Genomic DNA, 26,189 nt, shown 5'->3' with positions numbered 1-26,189 from the left:
ACCCCTCTAGGCAAAACCTTAAGTTACAAAAAGAATACACAGACAGAAATAGTTATTCTATTCAGCACAATTCTTTTCTCAGCCATTTAAAGAAATCATAATCTAACACATACCTAGCTAGATTACTTACTAAAAGTTCTAAGACTCCATTCCTGTTCTGTCTCTGGCAAGAGCAGCATACAGACAGACACAGACCCTTTGTTCCTCTCCCTCCTCCCAGCTTTTGAAAGTATCTTGTCTCCTCATTGGTCATTTTGGTCAGGTGCCAGCGAGGTTACCTTTAGCTTCTTAACCCTTTACAGGTGAGAGGAGCTTTCCCCTGGCCAGGAGGGATTTCAAAGGGGTTTACCCTTCCCTTTATATTTATGACACGCCCCCCAAATCTCAGCTAGGGTGAAACACTGGCTGGGATTTCTTCCTGGAGCTCTAGGAAAAACAGAGTTAATAAGACACATGCATCTCTAAATATACTACCAAGTACATAAAGACTAACAATATTTTCCACATCTCAAGGACGATTTTAACCAGTTGATTCTGGGAAACTTTCACGGGAGAGTGCATCAGCCACTTTGTTAGAAGCTCCTGAGATGTGTTGGACGTCGAAATCAAAATCTTGGAGAGCTAAACTCCACCGAAGAAGTTTTTTGTTAGTTTCCTTGACAGTGTGAAGCCACTTCAGTGCAACATGGTCGGTTTGCAGGTGGAAACGCCGTCCCCAAACATATGGGCGTAGCTTTTCCAGAGTGTAGACAATGGCATAACATTCTTTTTCAGTGACTGACCAGTTGCTTTCCCTCTCAGACAGTTTTTTGCTGAGAAACACTACAGGGTGGAATTCTTGATCAGGTCCTTTCTGCATTAAAACTGCTCCCACACCACACTCGGATGCATCTGTGGTTACTAGGAACGGTTTGTCAAAGTCTGGGGCCCTTAGTACAGGGTCAGACATGAGTGTCGCTTTAAGCTTGTTAAAGGCCTTCTGACACTTTCCGGTCCACTGAACAGCATTTGGCTGTTTCTTTTTGGTTAGGTCTGTCAGTGGGGCAGCGATTTGGCTGTAGTGCGGTACAAATCGTCTGTAATAACCGGCCAAGCCTAAGAAGGATTGAACCTGTTTCTTTGACTTTGGGACAGGCCACTTTTGGATAGCATCCACTTTGGCCTGTAGGGGGCTGATAGTTCCTTGACCCACCTGGTGTCCAAGGTAAGTCACTCTGTTTAGGCCTATTTGACACTTCTTAGCCTTAACAGTTAGTCCTGCCTCCCTTATGCGCTCAAGGACTTTTTGTAGATGTTCCAGGTGGTCTGCCCAGGAATCCGAAAATATGGCCACATCGTCAAGGTAGGCGACTGCATATTCTCCTAATCCCGCTAGGAGACCATCTACAAGTCTTTGGAAAGTGGCGGGTGCATTTCGCAGCCCGAAAGGGAGTACATTAAATTCATACAGCCCGAGATGTGTGATGAAGGCTGACCTTTCCTTGGCAGATTCATCTAGCGGTACCTGCCAGTACCCCTTGGTTAAGTCCAAGGTAGAGATGAACTGGGCCCGTCCCAGTTTCTCTAATAGTTCATCTGTGCGTGGCATGGGATAGTTGTCTGGGCGAGTTACAGCATTTAGCTTACGGTAGTCCACGCAAAAACGTACTTCCCCATCTGCTTTGGGAACTAGAACCACTGGAGATGCCCATGCACTTTCAGAGGGGTGGATTACACCCATCTGTAACATATCCTGGATCTCCCGTTCTATAGCAGTTTTAGCTTGAGGAGACACCCGGTAAGGTTGGACCCTAATTGGGTGAGCATTACCTGTGTCAATGGAGTGGTATGCCCGTTCAGTCAGTCCTGGGGTGGCTGAGAACGTTGGCGCGTAGCTAGTGCACAGCTCCTGGATCTGCTGTCGCTGCATACGCCCAAGGGTCATGGAGAGGTTCACCTCTTCCACACCACCAGCACATTTCCCTTCGTAGTAAACACCTTCAGGCCACTCAGCGTCGTCTCCTCCCTGGGCTGTAAACTGACAAACCTTTAATTCTCTGGAATAAAAGGGCTTTAGAGAATTAATATGGTACACCTTAGGCTTTCGGTTGGAGGTGGGGAATGCTATGAGATAATTAACAGCTCCCAGGCGCTCCTGGACCGTGAATGGCCCTTCCCACGATGCTTCCATTTTATGGGCCTGGAGCGCCTTTAAGACCATGACCTGGTCTCCTACTTTGAAGGAACGCTCTCTGGCATGTTTATCATACCAGGCTTTTTGCTCTTTTTGAGCATCCTGTAAGTTTTCTCTAGCAAGGGCTAAAGAGGTTCGGAGGGTGTTTTGTAGGTTGGTTACAAAGTCCAGAATGTTAGTTCCTGGAGAAGGTGTAAATCCCTCCCATTGCTGCTTCACCAACTGCAATGGCCCCTTAACCTCACGGCCATATACAAGTTCAAATGGGGAAAACCCTAAACTGGGATGTGGTACAGCTCTGTAGGCAAAGAGCAACTGCTGCAATACTAGGTCCCAATCATTGGAGTGCTCATTTACGAATTTACGTATCATGGCCCCCAAAGTTCCATTAAACTTCTCCACCATGCCATTTGTTTGATGATGGTAAGGAGTGGCAACCAAGTGATTTACCCCATGAGCTTCCCAAAGGTTTTTCATAGTTCCTGCCAGGAAATTAGTCCCTGCATCTGTGAGGATGTCGGAGGGCCAACCTACCCTGGCAAAAATGTCTGCTAGTGCCTGGCACACACTTTTAGCCCTGGTGTTGCTTAGAGCTACTGCTTCCGGCCATCGGGTGGCAAAATCCATGAAAGTCAGTATGTACTGCTTTCCTCTGGGTGTCTTTTTCGGAAAAGGACCCAGAATATCCACAGCTACTCGCTGAAATGGAACTTCAGTGATGGGGAGTGGCTGGAGAGGGGCTTTGACCTGGTCTTGGGGTTTTCCCACTCTTTGGCACACCTCACAAGACTGGACATAGGTAGAAACATCCTTGCCCATTCCCTCCCAGTGGAATGACCCCCCAAACGGTCTTTGGTCCTGTTCACCCCAGCATGGCCACTAGGGTGATCATGGGCTAAGCTCAAGAGCTTGGCCCGGTATTTAGTTGGAACTACCAACTGTCTCTGAGGATGCCAGTCTTCCTGGTGTCCACCAGAAAGAGTTTCCTTGTATAAAAGTCCTCTTTCTATAACAAACCTGGATCGATTAGAAGAGCTGAGAGGCGGTGGGTTGCTCCGTGCCGCCGTCCAAGCTGTCTGGAGGCTTTCATCTGCTTCCTGTTCGGTCTGGAACTGTTCCCTTGATGCTGGAGACATCAGTTCCTCATGGGATTGTGGACCTAGGCTTGGTCCCTCTGGAAGCGATATAGGGGATGGAGCTGTTTCTGTTGACTGTGAACCGCTCTTCGCTGGTGCACTATGTTGGGATTCAGGCTCTGGCTGAGCCTCTTGGGTCGGGTTATCGGCTGCTGCCAGTTCAGGTTCGGTGGGGCCCTCTGGTGTTGAGGTTGCAAGTACTGGATTCAGTGCTGACACGGGGTCTGGTGTTGGTTGTTCGGCTGGTTCCGGTTCTGGGACTGGTTCCGTCTGGGTCTCTGGGACTGGATCCACTACTGCTGTTGCAGACATTGGCCTGGGGTCCAGGTCCATCACCTCTGACTGGGTCCTGATAGAAGTTTCCGGAACAGAGCTAGGCCTCACGGCTTGTTTAGCCTGGCTGCGGGTGACCATTCCCACCCTCTTGGCCTGCTTCACATGATTGGCCAAGTCTTCCCCCAACAGCATGGGGATGGGATAATCATCATAGACTGCAAAAGTCCACATTCCTGACCAGCCCTTGTACTGGACAGGCAACTTGGCTGTAGGCAAATTGAAAGAGTTGGACTTGAAGGGTTGAATCGTCACTTGGATCTCTGGGTTGATTAAATTGGGGTCCACTAAGGAAGCATGGATAGCTGACACTTGTGCTCCGGTGTCCCTCCACGCGGTGACCTTCTTCCCGCCCACACTCACAGTTTCCCTCCGCTCCAAGGGTATCTGGGAGGTATCTGGGCCTGTGGACCTCTGGTGTGATTCCGGTGCAATGAACTGTAATCTGTTGGGGTTCTTGGGGCAGTTGGCCTTTACATGCCCCAGCTCGTTACACTTAAAACATCGTCCAGCTGACGGGTCACTGGGGCGAGGAGGGTTGCTGGAGAACGGGGTGGTGGGACGATAAGGGGTCTGGAGGGTTCTTTGGGAGGTAGGTGGGGCTTTGGGCGGCCCCCGGTAATAGAGTGTGGTCTGGGGTGGTCCCTTCTGGTCTCCGCTCCAACTGCGACCAGTTTTCTTCTTCTCTGCCACCTCCACCCATCTGGCTCCAATCTCTCCTGCCTCGATTACAGTTTTGGGTTTCCCATCTAGGATGTATCTTTCTATTTCCTCAGGAACACCCTCTAAGAATTGTTCCATTTGCATTAGGAAGGGCAAATTTACTGGAGATTCAACACTTGCTCCTGATATCCAGGCATCCCAATGTTTCACAATGTGGTAGGCATGTCGGGTAAATGACATGTCTGGTTTCCACCTTAGGGCTCTGAACCTCCGACGAGACTGCTCGGGTGTTATCCCCATTCTGACTCTCGCCTTGGATTTAAACAGTTCATACTTGTTCATGTGTTCTTTAGGCATTTCAGCTGCCACCTCAGCTAAGGGTCCACTGAGCTGCGGCCTCAGCTCTACCATGTATTGGTCAGTAGAGATGTTGTACCCAAGGCAGGCCCTTTCGAAGTTTTCTAAGAAGGCCTCAGTATCATCACCTGCCTTGTAGGTGGGGAACTTTCTGGGATGGGAAGTGGTACCTGGAGAAGGATTGCTAGGGTTTGTTGGTATATTCTGCTGGGCCTTTATCCTCCCCATCTCCTCCACATGCTTCCTCTCTTTTTCCTTCTCCTCCTCCACATGCTTCCTCTCTTTTTCCCTCTCCTTCTCCACATGCTTCCTTGCCTCCATTTCCCTCTTGTGGGCAGCCTCTTGGTGTTGTTCTGCCTCCCTTTCTTGTTCCTTCTTCAGCTGCATGAGTTCTATCTGTCTTTCATGTTCCCTTTGTCTTTCTTCAGCCTGAAATTTGGCTAATTCCAGCTGTAGTCGAGCTGAGGATTTGGTCATTCTAACCTCTCTGTTTTTAACTAACTTTACACCCGAGGTTTAGAAATAAACAAACAAAACTTGGCTGTAAAATTTTGCTGTGCTGGAATAGAATACCTATTCTCTGATAGTGACTGTCAGCCTACAGAAAAAGATAATTCCCTTGTCTCTGCTCTGGGCCCAAATTAAAGCAAAAAACCTCCAACTACTTGGAAACCTGCTTACCCAGCCCAAAGAAAAAGCAAATGGGTAGAACACACACCCCCTATTTACTTTTAGGAAGAAAAGAAAAAAAAAAACCTCTGGGTTGGAAGATTTCCCTGCAGGAGTTAAGTACCCTGCCTCCAGGCAAAGAAAACCTGCAATTCACAAGATAATCCCCTTTTGTCTCTGCTTGGCCACAAAGCAGAGAGAAACCAAGCTGCTTTCAGTTTCAAAGCTGCTTTCTGGACTTTCTTTCCAAAGAAAAAAAAAATTTCCTTTTTAAAATCTGTATTTCTAGTTCAAAAAATCTCAACTGGATCTCAAATGATTTCAGGTTAATCCCACCACTGTGCCACCATGTCAAGGTTCCTCCCCCACTCTGAACTCTAGGGTACAGATGTGGGGACCTGCATGAAAAACCTCCTAAGCTTATCTTTACCAGCTTAGGTCAAAACTTCCCCAAGGTACAAAATATTACACCCGTTATCCTTGGAATGGCCGCTACCACCACCAAACTAATACTGGTTACTGGGGAAGAGCTGTTTGGACGCGTCTTTCCCCCCAAAATACTTCCCAAAACCTTGCACCCCACTTCCTGGACAAGGTTTGGTAAAAAGCCTCACCAATTTGCCTAGGTGACTACAGACCCAGACCCTTGGATCTTAAGAACAATGAACAATCCTCCCAACACTTGCACCCCCCCTTTCCTGGGAAATGTTGGATAAAAAGCCTCACCAATTTGCATAGGTGACCACAGACCCAAACCCTTGGATCTGAGAACAATGAAAAAGCATTCAGTTTTTTTTACAAGAAGACTTTTAATAAAAAATAGAAGTAAATAGAAATAAAGAAATCCCCCCTGTAAAATCAGGATGGTAGATATCTTACAGGGTAATTAGATTCAAAAACATAGAGAACCCCTCTAGGCAAAACCTTAAGTTACAAAAAGAATACACAGACAGAAATAGTTATTCTATTCAGCACAATTCTTTTCTCAGCCATTTAAAGAAATCATAATCTAACACATACCTAGCTAGATTACTTACTAAAAGTTCTAAGACTCCATTCCTGTTCTGTCTCTGGCAAGAGCAGCATACAGACAGACACAGACCCTTTGTTCCTCTCCCTCCTCCCAGCTTTTGAAAGTATCTTGTCTCCTCATTGGTCATTTTGGTCAGGTGCCAGCGAGGTTACCTTTAGCTTCTTAACCCTTTACAGGTGAGAGGAGCTTTCCCCTGGCCAGGAGGGATTTCAAAGGGGTTTACCCTTCCCTTTATATTTATGACAACACCCATCCTTCCTCCAAACTCCCCTTACAAACTCCCACTCAAACTGCCCTGTTTACGGCTCTCTTGCCAGCTCCTGTGTCACTGCCTGACTGTTTGTCACATCTCTGCTGCAGTTTCCTGTCCTTCTTTAAACTCAGATTTCACGTAGCTTATTCTCTGTTGTTGGAAATTCTGGAACATATGGCTTATAGCTTCCCTGACACTGAATCCATTTTCTCCTCTACTGAAGAGTCACAGTTTTATAAAGTTCATCTCAGGATGCAGAACCAAATAATTTCTTAGGGTTTTCATTGTCCCTTTGCTCTTCAGCCAGAGTTGACACCAGTGTGCTTTACTGCTATGAAGACCTCCATGCTTTGAGCCATCTGATCTAATTTTTCCCTGTTTAACCTGTAAAGCAGAACAAACAAGGTCTTTTTTAGTCATTCTAACTCAAGTTGCTTCTCTCTGGTTGGCACCTGTCTCCATTCCACGCGTTGTGCCTTTTGGTGACAACTGTTTACTTCCAGCAAGGTACAAATATCTAGCTATTTGATATCAATCTCCATGCTGGCGTATGGAGATTGTCACATCTCTGCACTTTGAACACAATCTCTTCCTTCCAGGGCCTGCAAACTGAGCACTGCATTCTACATAGGGACTTCTTCAAATACCTCTAGGTTTAAAGTTTATTGGTAGCCCATACAAGGAATTGAGTTAAATCTGGAGGAAAGTATCTTAATGATGTTAAGGCATTGATTTTCTATAAAAAAACACTTATTTTACCAGCACATCAAACATGTAGACCACACTACTAATGAGGTACATCAGGACAGAGAGAGTGATGTGAGAACCTTTATCCTCACAAATGATTATATAAGTAATGTATCTGGAAATTTGATTCTTCCCGTGTTGATATGGCATCATCTAATTAACTTATAGATTGTACTTCTGCAGTGCTATATGAACTTAGTTCATAACAGTAGTAAAACTAAACAAGTCAACAACATATGGGAAAAAGTCTCTAAATATTAATAATCATCAATCCTATCTTCATCAACACAAGCTATTTTTACATCAATCATCAATACACTATTGAAAGCAACATTTGGAGGACATCTCTACATCTCCTAAAAAATCAAGACATCTCCAAGTACAAACCTATTTGAATACCTCTTTTTTTGAGTTCCACACTAAACATTGTGCCATCTGGTGAAAATTAATGGGAGTGAAAAAGGATAAATGGCTGAGACATGGATATTGAGATATGGGTATTGAGAAATTAACCTGACTAGGAGGAATTTGACTATTGAACGGTTACTGGTAGGCAATTCTTTATTCTTCCCATTTCCATCACAAGCCTTTGCTACAACTCTGTAAGTAGCAAGAACCTGGTGATGAAAAAAGGGGAAAGCATAACACAGAAATCACTTCTGTTGGAGAATACAGCAGCAGAAACAAGTGTCTAGTATTAAAGGGTATGGAGAGGACCAAGTGGGTGATTAGAATTTAGAATATTTATGAATGATGCATCAGACTGTCCCTGCACAAGACAGAGATTTGCCTGTCAAAGACTATGGTCGTGTTTTCTTTTCTGCTTTGTGAGTCATTGACACAGTGACGTGCACACCTTTTGATAAGGTGAGTGGTTTTCAGACTGTGGTCTGAAATGGACTGAAATGTAGGAACAATATGCTTAAGGTGCCAGTTTACAATGCTATGTCTTGTCATAACTGAAGATTTCACTTAAAAATATTATTTTTTCTGGCCCTATTAATATGAAGAAAGCCTGGCAACCGTGGATTGAAACTGACTCAGTTGGCTGCCTGAGAGTTTTTCTACCCAGGGAAGCTATTGCAAAATAAGCTAGGATGTGTATTTAAAATCCCGCTCTGGAAGTGGCTTGAGGGCTTGTCCATGGAGGGGACTTAGCTGACGAACTCTACTTTCTGAGCCACCTGTATGCTGTACTAATAGTGTGAGAATATCTGTGTCCTCTTTCAATTTGCATCCTATGAACAGGGAAGGGGCTTGGTGCACACTAAGCATGTGGCATTCCAGAAGGGTATCCCATGGTCCTTTGCTTCACTGCTAAGATGTGTGCATTCTGGGATTTTTCTCAGTGTGCACTGTAGGACACATAGCAAAAGCTGGGTGGAATCCCATGGAATTCTGGGACTTGGGGGTCAAATTAAAAAAAAATCCCCTGATTCTACTCCTGCCATCCCATGCTTCTCCTTCTGGGTATGCTAACACCATTTTTGGAATTGCTGTCAGCCAGCAGAGACCCAGCTCTAGTCCACACTACTGTGCTAGCAACTGCAAACATGCAAAGGTTATTTGATCTTAATTTGAGCTCCCAGAGCAGGGTGGCTTTGGACATCACCTGCTGCACGACTGAGAAGATGCTGTGGCCGCAGCATTGCTCCGCTAGTAGCAGCTGTAGTGGTAAAGGCAGGAAAACAAGGAAGATGAGGATGATTCTGAGCAACTGCTACTACATGACTTCTTCCTGGAGCAGATTCGTGCAGCACCATGCTGTTTCTGGGCTGAAGAAACAGCATCAGTTGGTGGGAAATGACTGTTCTGAAGATTTGGGATGACAGAATTTGAGACTTGTGAAGGTACCTTTTTTGAGATCTGTTGATACACTTCATACACTTTAAAAGAGGACTCTGGAATTTGTGATAAATGTGGAGATAGTTCGCACTAAGGAATTGTATTGTTTGAGAACTGACCTCTGAAACTGCAGTGACATCATACAAACATGTGAGTTGCCACCTGGAACCTGGCCACCCTTGAATGCTACTGGTCCATAACCAACCAATTTAGCATGGGGGGTGCTAGATTGTTGGGCTCAGTGTCATGCAAGTGTATAATTGAAAACATAAGGTACTGCTACAGGGGGTATAAAGCTTTGTGATACTCAGGAGTTTATTGATGGCATTGCATGCCTGGGGTTTTCAGATTTTATTGGAGTAATTGATGGGACCCAATCATTTGTCCCCCACATCAGAGCTTGGAGTTTATGAACAGAAAGTGGTATTACTCCATGTTTCTTCAAGACCTGGTTGCTTACTGTGGAAGGTTCACAGACATAAATGCAGCAGGGTCTGGAAGAGTCCACAATGCTAGGATCTTTATTAATTCAATTTTCTGTTTACCTTAATGAATAAAGGAGACTTTGTCCCAAGGATTTCTCTGGACATTGCTCTGGTTATCCTAGGAGACCTGGCTTATCCTCTGTTTCATTGGCTAAGGAAACCATTCACAGGCCAGTAGGGGAACCTTCACATTGTGTTTTAAGACCTGTGACAGCAAGTTTCAGAGCCCAAATCTACAGACTTGGGGTCATGCTGGAGCCTAAGCTATGAAGTCCAAGGTGCTGGGGCAGGGGGAGGCTTCAGAGCCTGAGCTCCAACCTGAGCCACAATGTCTACACTGCTATTTTTAGCTCTATAGCACAAGCCCCATGAGCCTGAGTCCATAGATGTGCATTTTAAAATGCATTGTAGACACACCCCTGGACAGAAAGTTAATTAGTTTCTTCCATCACCTCAGGAATTGCAGAATGGCAGAGGAGCATGCATTTTGTCATCTGAAAGGAAAGTGTACTGTTTATGGGCTAGGTTGGAAGCTGAAGGGGAAAAAATTGCCTAAGACTTTAGCTGCATGGTGTATTTTGCAAAATAGTTATGAGCATAATAGAGAACGACTTAATGGTGGGTGGGAGGTTGCGACTTACTCAGTTATTTGAGCACCCAGCAAAGCATCCACTCAAAAATGGAAAGAGCCAGGGCAAGGACGCCTGTTGCTCTTACTTTCAGTCTCAGGCTGTAAATGTGCAGCTGTACTAGGATTGCCAATTTTCTAATGACAGAAAATGGAACACCGTTGCCCTGCCCCCACTAACTCCATCTCCCGTCCCTCCTGCGCTCACTCTCCCCCATCCTCGTTCACTGTCACTGGGCTGGGGCAGGAGGTTGGGATGTGGGAGGAGGCTCTGGGCTGGGGCCAAAGGGTTCAGAGTGTAAGAGGGGGGCTCCAGGGTGGGGCTGGGGCAGGGGTGCGGCCAGGGATGAGAGGTTTGGGGTGCAGGAGGGGATTCCAGATTGGGACCAAGGGATTTGCAGTGTAGGAGAGGGTTCTGAGCTGGGGCAGAGGTTTGGGGTATGGAGTGCAGGCTCTGGGAGGGAGTTTGGATGCCAGAGGTGGTTCAGCACCAGGGAAGGAGCTTGAGGCATGGGAGGGGTTTGGGGTGTTGGCTCTGGGGGTTGGGGGGTGTTGACCTCAGATGGCTCCCGGGAAGTGGCAACATGTCCCTCTGGCTCCTAGGCAGAAGGATGGCAAGGGGGCTCTGTACTCTGCCCCCACCCACAAGCGCCACCTCTGCACCTCGCACTGGCCATTGTTCCTGGCTAATGGGAGCTGTGGAGCCCGTGCAGGGAGGTGGTACCTGTGGGTGGGGGCAGCCCACAGAACCCCCATGGCCACCCCTTTGCCTAGGAGCCCTGGGCTGGCTGCTTCCTGGGAGCTGTGCGGAGCCAGGCAGGGAGCCTGCAAGCCCCACTGCACCAACAACTAGACTTCTAACAGTCTGGTCAGCAGTGCTGACCAGCGCCACCAGGGTCCCTTTTCCACTGGGTGTTCTGGTCAAAAACCAGACACCTGGCAACCCTAGCTATACATCCATTTATTACCTTGAGGAGCAGGGATTGTGACTGCTCTTTTCTGGGTAGTAGAAGTGGCATGCTGTGGTAATCCTTATTTTAATCTTATGCCTGCATCTTTGTACTTGCAGAAGAATGATGACTTATGCAAACTGTATGGTTTTCCTGTGTACAGGCACTGAGGACTCTTTATGAATGATTGGAATTTTTTTTATTATTAAGCAACAGTGTATTATATAATAACAAGAAATAAATGTTTAATTAAAACAACAAAGAAACATAACTTTTAAGTGACACAGTGCAGTGGAGGGCAGAATAAACCAGAATAAACTGTGACCCCTTGTGGACATCTGACTAGCAAACACATTTTTATTATGGTGGCTGGTCTCAAAAGCTAGTTGCACCAATGCTTCTCCAGATGGCAATTATATCTAAGGTCTCAGCACACTTCCAAGCAGCTGCCTGAGACATATTGTGAAGATTTCTGGCATAATATCACAGCAATGCCAATATATTAGAATCTAGAAGTACCTGGAACCATGCCAGCTTTTAAACAGGGAGGGGACATCTGGTCAATTTGACCCAGAGCAGTTGCGGGGGGTGGGGGTACACATAGCTACACTGGTTGGTCATAGATGCCCGCAAAGCAGTATGGACTAGCAGTTGGAGGACTGCCAAAGTAGTGCACACAAGCAATAGAGCATATTAATTTATTCCGCACTGAACTTCATACACTTTAAAAGAGGACTCTGGAATTCGTGATAAATGTGGAGATAGTTCGCACTAAGGAATTTTATTGTATGCATGCAGGCATTGTCAGATGAGACTAACTTGACCTTAGTGGTGCTGTAGACTAAACCCCTTGGCTAGACAAGCCCGTAGCTAAAGTGCAGATTCAGAGTGTCCATCCCGGGAATTAGTGCAGAATGGCTATTTTGATCAATGCACAGACAAGCCCTGAGTTTGCAGATAGTTTGAAACAATAGTTCTAAAAATGTGAACTGAAACATTTAGCTTAAAGGATTGTTAACTTGGAAAGCTTGTTAGCTTGCCCACCCACTGGCCCCACCACAGAATGGGTTGTTAACTGTGAGAGCAGACTAATGTAGTCATAGTAGAGTTTTCAGGACCTGAGTCAAATGTTTTATGCAGGTTTAATTAAAGCCCCTTTAATTAAGTTTGTTTTTTACTTCATTGCCATTTGAGAAGAGGAAATCAATTTGATATTTTATGACTTTTCTTCAAGAGCATAAATATCTATACAGTTAACTTTTTGTAACATTTCCCTAAAGTACTAAATAATATGAAAATTAGATTAAGGTTACAATATAAATCAATCTAGTCTACTCTAGGAGTGAACAATAATACAAATAAACAATTTGAGACAACAATTGGTCAAATCATATATATGAGAACAATCAATCATCAACTTACAAAGTTAACAACACCAATGATTGAATGACTCAGTCCTTTTATCTCTGTGCATATTACTTAGCAGCTTATACTTTGTGGAAACAATGAATTAAGCTTGGAATTTTTACATACCCAGGTGACCTGTAAGGTATGTATTCACAAGGATAAAAGACCCGGGGTATAGATGCAGCTGGTCTGCACAGCTAAAAATTGCTGTTTGCAGAACCAGGCAATATCTTCTGGCTCAGATACCATCATGCTAACAGGCATTGTCCTCCACGTAACTTGCTGGTCCGCAGTGTCTTTTTGTCTACTTTTCTTGGGAGGGAAGGAGGAGTGTAAACTGTCTGGTTGTCATCAGGGTGACCCCTGGAGGACATCTTCTTCCTCATTTACCTAATCTTTTAAAGGTGAAACTCAAGCTGTTATCATGTCATGGGACCTGTTGTAATAGTCTCAAGTTGCAGTGGGGGAGGTTTAGGTTGGATATTAGGAAAAACTTTTTCACTAGGAGGGTGGTGACGCATTGGAATGCGTTACCTAGGGAAGTGGTGGAATTTCCTTCCTTAGAGGTTTTTAAGGTCAGGCTTGACAAAGCCCTGGCTGGGATGATTTAGTTGGGGATTGGTCCTGCTTTGAGCATGGGGTTGGACTAGATGACCTCCTGAGGTCCCGTCCAACCCTGATATTCTATGATTCTATGACCTCCCTGGTGGTGATCTGATTGAATCAGGAGATCACAGGCTTTACACCCCAGCTGCATTGTCCAATCCTGGTCAAATGAGTTCAGTTTGACCTTTGGTCCAGTCTTTGGGCCCTCCTTCCTTCCTAGGATATTGGTTCCTTTTCACCTTCAAAAGTCCATGTGGGTTTCCCCAAACAAGAATAACAGGAGATGATGCTGTCACTAAAATTATCTCAACTCCCCGTAACAGTCAATAAACAGTAAATGGCTTCTTGAGCATTAAACTCTGGCCACTTTCCTGGTCATAATGTATGACCCATTGACCTTTGACTTAGAAGAGTTCTTCTGTACCTATCAACACATTTGATGCTTACACTTTCTCAAGGTCTATGAGACCTCATGAGCACAGTACAAAATTACAAAAACGTCATTCTGGGAAATTAAGGAACTGTGTGAAAGGTTATTTTGCTCTATCAACGCTCAAGCACAAGCTGCTACAAAGGCTCTTGCTAAATCCTAATAACATCAATGTATTACAAATATGGTAAATTATCCTTTACTTTGAGTATCTACATTCATTTAGACCCTAACCAGCATCATCCGGCAGAAGACTGCGTGTGGTGGGAAGGGTTGGGGGGTGCAGGGGCACACTGCCACCAACTCATCATAGCAATGGGTGGTATCAGCAACTACTTCCATATACATCCTCTGCTCAAGTGGCTGTGGGGCTGAGTCTTCTTTCCTCCAGGACAGCGTGTAATATGGTGGAAGGAAGGGAGCTGTGGTCCAAGTGGGGAGAAAAGAAGACCCTAGCCTGCCCAAAAAGAAGTGGTGTTGTTTGTGGGCCCTCACCAGTCCAAGAGAAGGCTTTTATGTGGGATGCCCCTGTCACTATCACTACAAGCCACAGAGAGAGGAAGGAGTATATGGGGAGTTTCTGGGGCACCAAGTGGATGAGTGCTGGAAGAGAGTGTACAGTCAGAGGCTGAGGGGATGAAGGAAGAGTAGGAGGGCTGGAAGGGGGATGCTCAGGGAGTAGGTACTGAAGGAGATTTTAAGAGAGAGATTTCTAAGCAGTGAGTGCAGAGAATCATGAAACTGGACTCCAGAATCCTCCTGAATTCTGCAGGGCTGGATTTACAGTGCTGCTGAGTTCCAGAGCTGCACAGGTATCTGAGGATACAGCCCTACACAGCTTCAGAACTAGGGAAGAGAAGCAGAACTTGGAAAATGTAGTGGAGCAATCTGTCAGAAATATGCTGTGCAATTGTTGGTGGGACCATGGGAATTTGGAAGGAAATATGGTCCATTTGATTATGAAGGGAAGTGGCCCATGAGACATTCTCCATTAAGAGATGTTCTACACTATTAAAAAAGTTTGAAAACCCTGGTCTAATTTAAATAACTCTCTATTATTCAAAAGAAAAGGAGAACTTGTGGCACCTTAGCGATGAAGTGAGCTGTAGCTCACGAAAGCTTATGCTCAAATAAATTAGTTAGTCTCTAAGGTGCCACAAGTACTCCTTTTCTTTTTGCGAATACAGACTAACACGGCTGCTACTCTGAAACCTGTCTCTATTATTTGTTGATCGTAGGCTGCACATGACATTCCTGAAGTCCAAGAAATTTTGGTTTGGAACAAAGTTAGTTCACTAAGACCCAATTGCATCAAAGTAAGCCACATAGTTTATGGCTCATACTAGTTCAGAAAGCAGTCTTCCTGAATTTGACAGTCATAGAAGCATCTCCCTTCTTTCTAGTTCTCCCACTCTGATGACCTTAGACAGAAAATGGACTTGCTTTGGCTTCTGCACCAGCTGCTCTAGTCTCCCAAATTTGCATTCAGGAAGCTCAGCTTGCTGCATAAGCAATTTAGTTTAGTGGTGGCTAATGATTTACATAACAGTATGTCATTGTTACTTAACCTTTTCTGTTTTCCCCTTGTTCTCATGAACAAGGACATTTAACAAATGGTTTCTTGAGATCAATGATTTATTTTTATGCAGTGCAAATAGAAAGCTTAGACAGGAAGAGATTCCCAGGGGGTATGATGAAACCACTTTCAAAGCAGCTGGCCTAGCTATTCCCCGTTAAGTTAACATCATAGATGTATTCATCTGTGAGATAATTGTTATATCATTAGCTGCTTCTTTCCCCATGGTTTGCTCTATTTAAATTTGTGACTTGTGCTGTGCTTCCTTTGTAAATGCCCTGAAGAAGGCCATCATAAGCAAACTGTAATGTGACTGCACATAGAGTTAATTTAAAATAAAAGGACTCAGCACAACTAAGAGAGCCTGTGTTTGGTTACCCGCAGCTGAAGAGCCATTTAATGTTAGCCAGTGGGTCTTAAAGATGGCCGAAATTAATCATGATGTAACCTTCTACCATTGCTTTGCCATGTTTATGCTAGAAACAGAGGTATGTTAAAATGAAACCACTTTAAACATGAGGGGTTTAGAGGACTGACAACATTTAATTACTGTTATCTAGAACTGATTGGGAACCAAATATTTTTACCACTGAAACATCAACCAAAAGAAAAACATGATTTGAAATTTTCAGTTTTCCTCCAGAAAGTTTTGACTAGTGCAAAACAGAATTGTTTAAAAATCAACATTTCAAAATAAAATAAACCCTTATTTTGTTTGAAAATAAAATATTTTGGTTTTGTTTTTCAGTTTAAAAAGATGACATTAAACCAGAAAAACTCCTCAATATTTCTATGTGGAACTGTTATTTTCAATTAATTGTCTTTTGTTTCAGGGCTTGTTTTTTTTAATCAAAAACCAAAAAATAGTGATATTTTAAGTTGAAACAAAAAATATATTTTATATGGGAAAACAAATATTTTACAAATATATACATATATATTTTCTGCAAAAGCATTCCGGTCTCAATGAAACCATATTTTTAATCAGGAAAACTTTTTGTATCAATAATTTCAACCAGTTTTCCTATCATGTGCTTCACATCTGAGCTGTCCTCAATCTTTGTCTGCAGTTGAATCAAAGCATGGAAAAAGCAAAGAGTGTTTGTAGTAAAAGTGATTACACTGTTCCTCAGGAAATACAAAGTTTCAAAATTTGTTTTCATTTTAAAATCAGAACAAAAAGTCAAAATTAACCATTAAATGAAATTTCCACAGTAGGGCTGCCAAGCGATTAAAAAATAATCACGATTAATTGCATGATTAATCACACTCAAACAATAATAGAATACCATTTATTTAAATATTTTTGAATATGTTCTACATTTCCAAATATATTGATTTCAATTACAACACAGAATACAAAGTGTACAGTGCTCACTTAATATTATTTTTATTACAAATAATATATATTTGTATATTACAAATACAAGTATTTTAGTGCAATCTCTTTATCATGAAAGTTGAACTTACAAATGTAGAATTATGTACAAAAAAACCACTGTACTTAAAAATAAAACAAATTAAAACTTTAGAGCCTACAAGTCCTCTCTGTCTTACTTGTTCATCCAATCACTCAGACACGTTTGTTTACATTTGCGAAAGATAATGCTGCCTGCTTCTTGTTTACAATGTCACCTGAAAGTGAGAACAGGCATTCTCATGGCACTGTTGTAGGTGGTGTCACAAGATATTTATGTGCCAGATGCACTAAAGATTCATATGTCCATTCATGCTTCACCCACCATTCCAGGGGACATGCATCCATGCCAATGACGGGTTCTGCTCAATAACGATCCAAAGTGGTGCAGACCGACGCACGTACGTTTTCATTATCTGAGTCAGATGCCACCAACAGAAGGTTGATTTTCTTTTTTGGTACTTCAGGTCCTGTAGTTTCCGTGTCAGAGTGTTGCTCTTTTAAGACTTCTGAAAGCATGCTTCACACCTCATCCCTCTCAGATTTTGGAAGGCACTTCAGATTCTTAAACCTTGGGTCAAGTGCTGTAGCTATCTTTAGAAATCTCACATTGTGTTACCTTCTTTGTGTTTTGTCAAATCTGCAGTGAAAGTGTTCTTAAAATGAACAACATGTGCTGGGTCATCATCTGAGACTGCTACAGCATGAAGTATATGGCAGAATGTGGGTAGAACAGAACAGGAGACATACAATTCTCTCCCCAAGGAGTTCAGTCACAAATTTACTTAACATATTTTTTCTTTAACGAGCATCATTAGCATCTTCTGGAATAGTGGCCGAAGCATGAATGGGCATGTGAATGTTTAGCATATCTGACATGTAAATCAAGTTATTGTTCATACAGAAGAAATATTGGTATTGTTATGCCTGGTTTTAAAGGCAATCAGAAGGGGTGCCATATAAATAAAGTATTTAGACTGAATGAATCCTCCACCCCTTAATGTTGTTGGCTGGTCACTGGTGTGGAGCTACTACTGATTATGCCCAACAGTCATCCTCATGTCAGCATTCCCTGTATTGAATATTCTGGGTACTTACAGTTCTGCTTTCTGTGCAGAAACATTTACAAATGTTTACAAATCCTGTTCTACGCCCCATGGCTGCTTTCCTCTTTCTCTATACCTACTTAAGATAAAATGCTCTTGTATTAAATGAAGTGGATAACACCTACTAATACGGGCATTTTGTCAATTGTGACAGTAGTTTTTGTTTGGAAGGCAAGTGAGCCAACAAATTTATTTCATGTCAGCTACCAAATATTCATCAAATAGTAATATCTTTCTGTTACTTCCATCGTTATCCAGATTGGGACTGTTAACCTGTTTAAGCTTTTCTCTGTAACCATGATGGCTAGAAACTTTTTAAAAAATAAAGCTCAGATTTCATGGAATCCCCTGACTCGTGGAGCTGGGACTTTAAAAAAAATATAAAATATCACAAAGCTTGTGATAAAATTGCAGGAGTTGGTAAAATTGCTTATTTGTTTATTGTACTTCACTCCTTGCTCTGATTTATGTCTTTTTGTTAAGAATGCATGACACAGTATTACAGGGTGCACTTTAGACCTACCACAGATTCCATATAAATAATGAACAGCTGCTATCTACTAAAAATCTGTGACCCAACATGTAACTCATATGTAGGCATATAATTAGTAATGATATATGAAAAAAAAATCTCTTTCTGTGAACAGATCATACTTTTTTGGCGAATGTATTATTCAAAATTATTTGGTGCTTAATTTGTCCACATTTTATATCTAAATGCTCATCCCCATGGTGCCTAAGCAGCTATTTGCACAAATAATCCTTGGTCTGTAACTTGTTCATGATTAGCTCATTGTAAGCATTGTGTATTTCATAATTATATCTGTTCTAACTGGATGTAGTACATTTCTATTCTATGACTGGATGTTATACAAGTCTTAACTACACTTCCACTGCTAATATTTGCATCCATGAATGGGGGAAGTTAACTCTATAAATATTAGGCACATACTGCAAAATATTTACTGTTTGCATGCACATTCCTGCCATCAAACTTATTTGGTAAATATTTTCAGAAAGCAAACAAAAAGGTACAAATGCAGTCAAAGCAAATTCATGTAAAAAATCAAACTCAAAGAAAAATATTGCCCTATTGCTGTGACTGTACACATATGCAGTTTTCTTAAAAGGCACAGATTGACTGTCTGACACTTCTTTTTAGAACGTGGAAAGACTAAGTTTACATTTTGATTGTGACTTTGATGTTTAACCTTTGATTTTAAGTGCAGATCTAAAACACTGCATAACTTGGCAATGATGTAAAAAATGGAAAAGATTTCTTCTAAAGTTGGGAATACTTGATTGAAAAAGGCCTATTAAGTTGTCAAGCTCCCTCCCTACAAAATAGACTGAGTCACATTTGGTAATCAGTAGATAGCACTGAGGACTGGAACCACATGTTGGATAGTAATTTTGCAGAGCCAGCCATGACGCACAAAACCAACCAGAAGCACTCTTTTGGCAGACTACTATGATTCAATTAAAACAAAAACAAACACAGTACTATTTGCCATAGAGTGTTCACTTCAGCTGTATGGAACATATTTGTATACATCAAAAGTCATATTGTTATTTTAACAGGTCTGTTACAAAGCAGAATCATTTATAATCTAATGAAGGTGCTGGAACCAGGGAAAGGAATCTAGCCCTGAGTATGTCTACAGTGTGCAAGAAGAGTGTCTGTAAGAGTTGATATAGAAATTATACACTAGCAGTTAAAATTCTATTAAATAACTTTTAAACAAAAGTATTAAGTTGTTAAAGTGGTGGTGAAAATCCTTGGATATAGGTACATATTTATGTATTAAATATACTACTTTTTTACTTATGAATTATATGGCATTCTGTCTTTGAAGGTGACTGAAATCTTGCGCTAAAGCAAAGCAAGCTCTTCAGTTTTAATCTCCCCATGGTTTGACTGTCGTAATTTCTGAAGAGAAAAGATCACTTGTATGTGTTTAAGCTAAGACATAGGCTGGGCTGCAGCAAGGGAACAGTAATAATTATTGATATCCTGTGACTATTCATTGGCAGTTTCAGCAAAGGAAAGGACTAAGTGACCAAAGGAAGAAGAATATCTTCTGACTCTGATAGGTGGTCCTTTGCAGGTCAGGACTAAGACACACACACCAAAGCTGTTTGTACTATACTTGTCCCATGAATAAAGAAAAGACTTGTTTCTAAGGTTGTCCATCAAGGACCTTGGAATTGCGTTTTTTTCCTGGGAGATGTATTGGAATACTTAATCTGCTGTAGAATGTCATTGATTCCTTTCCATATAATAAAGTATGGATACAACCTTGGTGGGTTGATCTCTCATTTATACTAAGCTCATCAAGAACAATCCTAATGAGGGGAGAAAAAAACCAAGGAGAGCGGAAGAACAACAACACTACTGGTTCCAAGCTAGTGGTCCTAGTCCTTTAGCGTGGGCAATAGAAGCTCATGCTTTTAGATCCAGAATTTAGCCCCTGCAGATGACAACCCATCCTGGGGCTTTATTACACGACTCAAATGGAAGGGAAGCTCTCCTGTATGTGCAGCATGACAGGGCAGCTTCAGCCATCCATGAGGCAGAGTAATTGCCCCACCAATACACAGACAGTTTTTCACTGGAGATCCACTGTCATCACAACCCACCAAATGCATTTAAAGTGTCTCAAAATCCTATTTCCCTATTCTCAAGTTCAGAGCCAGAGTTCCTAGGAGTTATGGTGGCTGCCGCCACATGCTGGCAGGTGCATATTCCCAAAAAGGCTGTGCAAGAGCCTTGAGGAGCAGGGGAATACTGAATGCAATCGAACGGTCATTGGTTCTGTGTAAGGGGGTTTAATACCAGTCCCTATCATCTCCTTTACTTATTCCTAGAGCTACATGTTTTTTTTTAAAGTTTCCTTTAGCCCTATTCTTTCCCTTTTAATTTACCACACTCGTCAGAGACTCCAAGTGTGCAATGGGCAGGACTCAAAATATCTAAAGATCATCTGAAGCTAGCTGGACTATGTGATAAATGGTCACTTACATAAAAAAATAACAAAATATTGAGGTTGCAACTGGTCCCAAATGAGGGGGGGAGGGATAGCTCAGTGGTTTGAGCATTGGCCTGCTAAACCCAGGGTTGTGAGTTCAATCCTTGAGGGGGCCATTTAGGGATTTGTGGCATAAATTGGGGATTGGTCCTGCTTTGAGCAGGGGGTTGGACTAGATGACCTCCTGAGGTCCCTTCCAATCCTGATATTCTATGATTCTATGACCAGTCACTCACCCAGATTGATTGCATCCCAGATGTCACACCAAAGACAATGCTAGACATAAAATATCAGGGTTGGAAGGGACCTCAGGAGGTCATCTAGTCCAGCCCCCTGCTCAAAGCAGGGCCAATCCCCAACTAAATCATCCCTCAGAGCAGGACCAATCCCCAACTAAATCATCCTAATTCTATAGTAAACCAACTACAGGTTTATTAGCTAAGAAAAAGAAATGAGAGTTATTGTGAGGTTAAAGCAGGTAAAATATATGTACAGGTGATCCCAGTCTATCATTTGCAAAGGTAGCAGAGATGTAGCAATCTGCCAGTTTCCCAAAAATCTTTTAGGGCCACCCAAAATAACTCTGGGGGAATTGCTACCTCCTTGTTTGGTTTTCTGCCCTGTTAGATTCCAAACAGCCAAGAGATGAAGAATTTTTCCTTATGCCCATATTTATAGCTTCTTCTCACAGACACCAAGCTGACAGCAACAGATCCCACACAGGTCCCTTCTTCATGAAGAGGTAGGGGGAGGAATGCACATAAAGTCTTTGATCCTTGGGCATGTACAATAGATCATTTGTATTTAATGAACAGGATTTAACATCTTCTTGTTAGAGACCAACATTTGTATTGCACAAGGTTTTTCGCTGTTCGATGACGTACGTAGTCACCAAGGTTTACAAGGCAAATGGTTGCTGGTACATTATAACAGGATACAGATAAATGAAAACAATGCATGCAGTGACTCACCAGTTTTTTATGAACACTATACACAGTCTTATACATTTATCATCTTCTTTGAACTATACTAATGTACAAGTCATCTGGTCTGGCTTCAATCTGTGAGTTTGTCAGTTCTCAGCGATGCTTAGGCCTTGGCCAGCCCTGGTACTAGGCTTACCAGCCTCACAATGTGTTTTAACTTTAGCAAATTCTCCTTTTTGGGAGGGGAACTGTTTCCCTGAGTCATTGTGCATATTGGAGGGGAATCAAAGGAGACTACTTGAAGAATTTGAACAAAGTGAAATATGAAGGTACTTGCTGATATTATTACAGATTGCATGAGCAGATATATTATGTGCAATTAGATTCAACCATTGCTTTTCCTTTACTCATCACAGTATTCTTTCTTTACATTTTCAGTTTGATTAATCAGATCACTGGCGTAATGCTGAGGCCACGGCATCACTGAAGCCCTGATACAGCAAAGCACCTGAACCACTGACTTCTATATCCATATATTGTAGGTATTTAAGACATCATTACCAGAGTATCTGAGCATCTCGCAATTTTTAATGTATTTCTCCTCATAACACCCCTGTGAGATAGGGAAGTATTATTAGTCCCATTTTACAGATGGGAACTTTATCAAGGTCACACTGGAAGGCAATGACAGAGCAGAGTATTGAACCTCTATCTCCCAGCTCCCAGGTCTTAGACATTTAGGCGCTTTGCTATATTGTGGCCTAAAACAGCAGGTGAGGTCTTTGGGCCAATTTCTTATCTTTAAGAATGAAGACCCTTCATAGACTATTTATAAGGATGACATCATATTTAACATAATATTTGTGGCAGTTCATAAAACTGTAGGTCATAGTTCTGTGATGCACTCACAAAAGCAAATTCTAATGACATAAGGTACTGGAGAACAACCATTGGAAAAGACATATTCATTAATGTATCACTAATCATACCAATGAAAATACTATCACTGGTGATGTGTATATATATGAATGAGACTGGGAATCACATCAAAGAAAATTAAAGGATAGGTGCATAATACTCTGCTTGAAGTTACGCAGGAAGAAGCATCAAGCAATGTTACACTTTGTCTCTACATTGTTACTCATTTGGAAAAATCCACATATAGGCAGTGACAAATACTATGAGTAAAAGCCTCTTGCCATTACAGCTTGTTGTAGGAATATCTAGGCTGTGTCTCACCTTTGCAATTTTTCTGAATCTTAAAATAGCCTCTTTAGCTATGAAAAAACTGCATGGAATGTGAAGCAATGGTGCGTAACCAAGTGAAACTATGATAAAGAAGAAAAATGAGGCTAAGAACAAGACCCATGAAAAAATGAAGATAGGCAAGACAGATAAGCCCTGACAAAAGACACTTAAAAGCAATAAAGCAGGGTGGAAAATTTAAGTTTTCCTGAATGAAAGTGACAAAAGATGGATGGTATAAGTTTGGGCTTCAGCTTCCTTTTTATTTAATTCACTGATTTGATGATTATACACATTTAGGCCTTGATTAAAAAATCTAAACAAAACAAGTATTCCTTTCTTAAGAAGACTTAAGGACAAAATTCTGATCCTAGTAAAATCAATAAGAAAACTCCCATTGACTACGGTGGGGTCAGGATTTCTGCCAAACTCCCTGTTGAACACTGTCTGAGCTGCACAGCCTAAGACAGTATATTCAAGAACATGTATGTATTGACTATATGTAGGATTTCAGCAAACACCCAGATATGTTAAACATTATGGCAATGATGTCATTTTTTTTGCCCGGAAAAAATTGCTTATACATAGTAGTTATAACTAGATGTCCCTACCAAGAATGAATCAAAATAAATTAAAGCTATAATTTTCTGTCAGCCAGAACAAACTCTGTACTCTGATCATCAGTTCATAAACTCATTGCTATTCCCTGTCAGGATTAAGATAAGGAGCTCCAAGATAGATACAAATTGAACCTCTGTAAGCTACCCGATCTCTAGAAAATGTCACACTGCTCCAGGGGGTGAGAGCAAATGGAGATGTGGAAATCATGAGGTAGTATTCTAAGTTCAATCACCACACCTTAGTATGGGAACATGATTTACAGTGCATTTATGATGTAAATATTTGTATCAGAAAGGCTGGGGGAAGAATGGAATGATTAGACGATAGTGCCCTGTAAAAGAATGTCTGAGTGTTTTGCTTTTCCTTCATGTTCATAAGCATGAGGGGGTGACAGGAGTCGAGAAAAAAAGTGAGTGTGTGGGAGAGTGTTAATCACATTCCCCACCCCCAACCCCCAAAATTATCCCACTTTTTTCCTTAATTCAAAATGCTGAAATCTGAAATGTTGTCAAAATCAGAAATTTTGACTAGAGATGCTGCTGGGACTAGTCAAACTCTCTATGATGTGAAATATTTTTATGTGGTGATGGGATGGCCATCGTGTTTACATGGAAGTAAGAGCAATATTTTAATCTTACATTTTAAGCGTTAATAACCAAAACCAAGACCAAAATTGATTAAATGGCATTTCTAGATTTGACAAAAATGTGCCTTATCAAACCATCCTGAGGGATGACCAAACTAGTGAATAAAACACAAACATCAATAGGCAGGCATCTCACTAAAAATGTATCCTCAATAGCAAATACTTGTGACAAAAAAAAACAAAACAAAAAAAAAAAACAGGCAAACATAGGGCACATAGTAAAAATACTATCCTTTACGTAGAACCTAACATAGCAGTCTCAAACACTAGATAAACATTGAGATACACATCATCAAGGTATAGGGTAGAGTCTGCCTTGACTTTCAGTTTTAATTATATTAGGCAATGGATTGATCAATAAGAGATTGGACACTCTGCAGGAAATTACTGCTCAGACTGGGAAAACTCTCTTGCCTGGAGTTGACAGTGGAGGTGCAAAACCACCCTAGATATGGAGGTAATGAATGATCACAAAAGCCTTAAGAATAATTTACAGATGTTGAAAAAATAAGTTCTGGCTAAGACCCTGTCTATATTATAGACACTGGCACCAGTTTAACAATAGAGATGTATGTATACTAAAGCTATGTAAATAACTTACTTCAATTTGCTGGCAATTCAAAAAGAATCGAAAAATTGGGGGAAAGGTTGTTTCACGTGAAATAAAACATTTTGTTTCAAAATTAGAAAATTTAACATTTTAAGAAAATAAAACTGAAGGAAATTTTGAAATGAAAAAAATCAGAATGTTTTGTTTCAAAAAGGTAAAAAGTGGTTTAAATGTCTTCAGAATTTTGGAGGGGGAACGATTAGGCAAAGCTAACATGAATTTGTGAAACTTTTCATGAATCTGCATTTTTTGACAAAAAAAGATTTGTCTGAAAGATTTCCTCACAGCTCTACTTTATAGACTTTGTTCCATTCAAGACTGGGAACAGCAGCTTTAAAATTAACATTATTATTAGTACTAGTAGTAAATTTTAAAAAATTCTGTTTTGGAAAAATCAAATGGCTTTGGTTCAACTTTTACCAAAAAGGAGAAGCAAATTGCCAGATTCCCAGGGACTCCCTGAGCTATCTCTGGAGTCAGAGGAGGCCCACACCTCACAACTGAAAGCCTAGAAGCCCTGAGAGTCCCTGCTACATCTGAGGTTCCCATGGATGGATCACTTGATGAATGGAACCTTTCTGTTCACTCCCTCTGGGGTACTGGGCATTGACCACTATCAGAAGACAGGATACTGGGCTAGGTGGACCATTGGTCTCACCCAGTATGGCCATTCTTACGTAATGTTCCACATGGTGGAGCTGCCACACAGCCTGGACCCTGGACATCTGGGCTTCCCCGCAGTCGGCCAAGTAATCTGGCAGGGAACCAGCTGGCTGGAAGTTTGTCAAACCTCATATGTTTCTGCAAAGCATTCCTGGTTTGACGAATCTGCATTTTCTAGCAAAACCCTTTCCGTTGGGAAAGTCCTGACCAGCAATGGTTGTTATGCTGGTGCTAATTTATTTAAAGTAGAAATAATCTAAATATCAGACAAAAAAACTAAAATACATTTGCAAAAAAAGATTCAGATTCTTTAAAATATTGCTGTTGACCTTGACCTGTGCTAAGTGAGTGCAAAGTAAATATAAAATGCAACTATTCTGATCTGAAAGTGTTTTACAGCGTCATTGCACAGGGGGAAGGCAGGGGAAAATCAGTCTCAAAGACAGTGACATTGCAAAATCTGTTGTAATCACTTGTTTGACCACTACAACTTAAAACATTCTTAGTGTAGCCACGGAAGCTAGAAATGGCAAGCTGCAGGCAAGGGTTTGAGGCCATATCTGGGCCACTGAGCAGCCTGAGCAGTGCAAAGTGGCTGGAAATGACGCTGATGATCTGGCCCTAGGGAATTTATT

Source organism: Caretta caretta, chromosome 1 (assembly GCF_965140235.1).
Source record: "Caretta caretta isolate rCarCar2 chromosome 1, rCarCar1.hap1, whole genome shotgun sequence".
NCBI lineage: Eukaryota > Metazoa > Chordata > Testudines > Cheloniidae > Caretta > Caretta caretta.
This window is presented reverse-complemented; position numbering follows the sequence as displayed.